Raw genomic sequence first — 4393 nt, 5'->3', positions numbered from 1 at the left:
AACTCATGACATCTGGTCTAGTAATATTTTTAACTTTGAGGATGAAGCTTTGTAAAAAAATATTTTCACTGTGTATCAGTCTTCTAGTCAGAGATGTCTGAATACTCATATGTACGAGGTTGTACACTTCATTTTCTGTTATGAAGTTATACTTGAAATTTGTATTTTTGTCTGCTTTTCTTAAGCACATTTATAAAATGTATTACACTCACCTTTTTTCTTTTTCAGCAAAAGGCAGTATCCTTGAAAGAGACAGGAAGAGAGAACTGAAGGACCAGCGGAGTCTAATTTAGCATCCCAGTTCTCCCACTTACGGTGGATATTGTCTCATCAGCCATGTAACTTCTCAAGCCTCAGATTTCTTTCTTATATAGAAAAGAAGTTTTGGCTAGATGTTATATTTTCCAGTTCTAAGATTCTTTATAAGATAGAAATCTTACTTCCTCGTGGTCAATTTGAAGTGTAGCATTAAAGTCAAACAGCCAAGAACATCTGCAATCAGGGTAGGTAGCAGGCTGTGCCCATGTGTTCGTTCTAGAAGCCTAATACCAATGCTGGAGTTTTACACTGCAGCAGCATAATCATTCCTACCAGCATGTTCCTTTAAAGCTTGACGTACTGCCAGGGAATTCACCTGCTGACACAGTAAAACTCCTAACTGGAAGCATTAACATTGCAATGTCAGATGGGGAAAAAAAAATTGTTCATAAATTCCACAAACATGCACTGCTTTATTTGGGGTCCTGGTTGCAAACTCATTATTTATGCTGTGTACAGTAGGCCATCAACATATCCCACTGGGAAATTAGTTTGCAATTTAGAATCGTTTCAAAGTACAAGTGATTCTCAAGTCATTTTCTGAGGTTAAATGAGAACTCTTATTGCTTTCCGTGGGCTCTGAGGGAATTTTTACTCCATGTGTTCCCTCCTCCCCCAGCTTCAGCTCTACTGTCTTGATTTTACTTTCTTAAATGCACTTTAGTTCTAAATCTCTTATTTTTTTTTTTCCTCAAGTTTTGAAAGCCAGGAAATGGAATGGTATTTGTTGCAGTTTTTTGCTTGTGGGGACAGTTTAAGTACCTCACTTTTGATTACTGCTTTTATTCTTCAAAGACTCCTCCTGAGAGATTTCCAAGTTCTCCACGAACATTGCGTAGCTAATATAGCAGTCATGGGGGAAGACTGGATGGCATCCACTTTGGTGCACTGAGTCAGAGTCATGGTGTCACTCCCATTTCAGCTCCTCACTCTGGGGGCCATGCCATTGGACAGGCCTGAATCCAGGCAGATGGGCTGAGAGCAGGAGGCATGAGTCTCAGAATTCCAGGTAATGGACACTGGAGGTTCAACCTTGTTTATGGGTTTATGAGCCCATAAGAGTGGAACAAATTATTAAGATAAAAAGCATTCATTCCACTGACCCTTTTTTATGTTAACACACCCCTTTATTTGATTATTTCCTTTAGAACCTCGTTAAGCATTTTTAAACTTTATTTCACTGCTCAGTCCGTTCAGTTCAGTTGTCTCTCAGTTGTGTGCGACTCTTTGCGACCCCATGAATCGCAGCACGCCAGGCCTCCCTGTCCATCACCAACTCCTGGAGCTCACTCAGACTCACATCCATCGAGTCGGTGATGCCATCCAGCCATCTCATCCTCTGTCATCCCCTTCTCCTCCTGCCCACCATCCCTCTCAGCATCAGAGTCTTTTCCAATGAGTCAACTCTTTGCATGAGGTGGCCAAAGTACTGGAGTTTCAGCTTTAGCATCATTCCTTCCAAACAAATCCCAGGGCTGACCTCCTTCAGAATGGACTGGTTGGATTTCCTCACAGACCAAGGGACTCTCAAGAGTCTTCTCCAACACCACAATTCAAAAGCATCAATTCTTCGGTGCTCAGCTTTCTTCACAGTCCAACTCTCACATCCATACATGACCACTGGAAAAACCATAGCCTTGACTAGATGGACCTTAACTGTGGGCATATCCTCTATCTTATCCACAGCCTAGGAGACTTGATCTCAGACCATCTAGTAAATCATTTGTAACCCAATCTTATCCTTGGGGAAATACATAGCATTACTTTAACTGTACCATTTTAGCCTTATCATTCCCAGAAAGTAGCAAATAATCCATAGTGTGGAGATCTTGTCAAAAAATTGTTTTCTCCTTTCTGAAATGCCAATATTACTAGCTATTAGGCTGATATTATTAGCTATAATGAACAAAAATCAAAATAGAAAATAAAGCAGAGTTGCTAAGCCACATCAAAGGGCTCCTTTCCTCCAACAAGGAGCACTAGAGTTTATCTGAAACCAAAATTTCAACATCTCTCTAATGCATTGGGAGAGTCTTTCCATAGGTCCAGACCAGAAAGTATACAAACCAAAGAGATTGAGTGTTTAGTTTCAAAACACATGAAATCACCAATTTAAACATAGACACTACACACAAGGAGTGCAAAGAAACAATGAAAGCCAGAGATCAACAGAGTAAATATCACCTAGAAATACTAACAGTCTTAAAGGTCAGAAATCCTTAGTTAAACAGAAAGACCCATCCACTAAAAACAATCAATTACAAGATAACTTGAGAATAGCACACTATGAGTTCTCTTTAAAAGCAGATGTTATTCAGTGAAAAGCTATTAGCTATGTGTTTTAGAAGTAAGTAATAGAGCAGGTAACAAATAGAGACTGAAACTTGAAGAAAAAGAAACCAAAAATTAACTGTATTTGGAACTGCTTAATATTGAACATCTAAGGCATTGGAGAAAATCTTTGTTCCATGGGTATAAATCCATGAGTATCAGTATGCTCAAGCTCTAGTATTGCATGGAAAAAACAAAAATGATTCACTAGTTACAATATTTTGAGTTAGCCTTCCTGGCTGAAATTGTTTTAAAAGGTCTTCCTTGATTATGGATAATTACAAGTCTTTCTCTACCACTATTGGAAGATGAACATGCATCCAAAATAATCCTCTTTTCCCTCAAGATTTGAAGGAAGCATGTTTTGGTTGGTTTTCTAGTGTTTTTGGTGGTTTTTTTTTTTTTTTTCTCTTTCTAAATGGTATATAGACTTTATAATTTGTTAGCACCTATATTCAACTCAGGGGTTTCCCAGGTGGCGCTAGTACAAGAGTGCCCAATACAGGAGGTGTAAGAGATGCAGGTTCCTGGGTTAGGAAGAACCCCTGGAGGAGGCATGGCAACTCACTCCAGTATTCCTGCCTAGAGAATCCCATGACAAGAGTTGCCTGGCGGGCTGCAGTTCATAGGGTCACAAAGAGTCGGACACTACTGAAGAGACTTGGCATGCACACACATATATTCAACTCATCTTGGCCTATGCTTGGTAAAATAACAGGTTAGACAGATATGATACTTGGCATATTGAAGCTTAACATCTCTTAATCTGTAAGAAATCTTGAGTGGATGATATTTATAAAGACTTTTCTTTTGCACCCACAATTCTTTTTTCTTAAACTTTCATATTATTATTTCAGATAACACTTTCTGATAACATACTAATTTCAGTAACTGCTTTCAGATAACATACTAGTTATTTATCATTAAAACCCCAAATCTTCTTATATTTATGGAGATAGGCTAAATCCTTTGAAACTTTCCAACTCTCCAGGGTAGTATCTTATCATTGGCAAATTCAGACATTCTTACATGTTTAATGTTTCATGAAATAAGTAATTAATAACATCATTAGACATTGTGGCAAAAAAGCAGTAGGATACATTCTGTGGCTTTTCTGTTTTCATAACATTATTTGAGCAAGAAAAGAATTCATTCTTTAGAAGTCAGATTCCATTTCCAGCTTCTCAAATCTTTAACCTACTTTGATTCTGTAATAGAGCCTTTCTGGAAGGTGTATCATAAATTACCAACAAAAGGAGATTAATATATATTTTTCTCCTTTCTCCCCAAAATGTTAAGTTTTGCTGAGATGTCTTTCTTTCTTTCTTTCTTTTTTTTTTTTTTGAGTGCTGTTGATATTTATTGACATCAATGTGAGACAAGCTAAGTTACTATTTAACTGAAACAAATATTGGTGCAATTTCCTTCCTAGAGAAGGTAGACACTCAGCTCGTGAAACTAAGGTCAAGCAAAGACTAGATTGTCAAGCACCAACTAAGGGTTAAACTTCATGAATATAAAAATTGCTAAAGGCAAAAGGTTATGTTTTTTTTAAAAAAAATCTACACTAATCTCAAGTAATCAAACGAAGAACTAAAGTGAAAGTGAAAGTCGCTCAGTTGTGTCCGACTCTTTGCGACCCCATGGACTACACAGTCCATGGAATTCTCCAGGCCAGAATACTGGAGTGGGTAGCGGTTCCTAAACTAATCCTAAAACTTTAGGACATAAGATATTGACATGA

Source organism: Oryx dammah, unplaced genomic scaffold, assembly GCF_014754425.2.
Source record: "Oryx dammah isolate SB20612 unplaced genomic scaffold, SCBI_Odam_1.1 HiC_scaffold_11, whole genome shotgun sequence".
Classification (NCBI taxonomy): domain Eukaryota; kingdom Metazoa; phylum Chordata; class Mammalia; order Artiodactyla; family Bovidae; genus Oryx; species Oryx dammah.
This window is presented reverse-complemented; position numbering follows the sequence as displayed.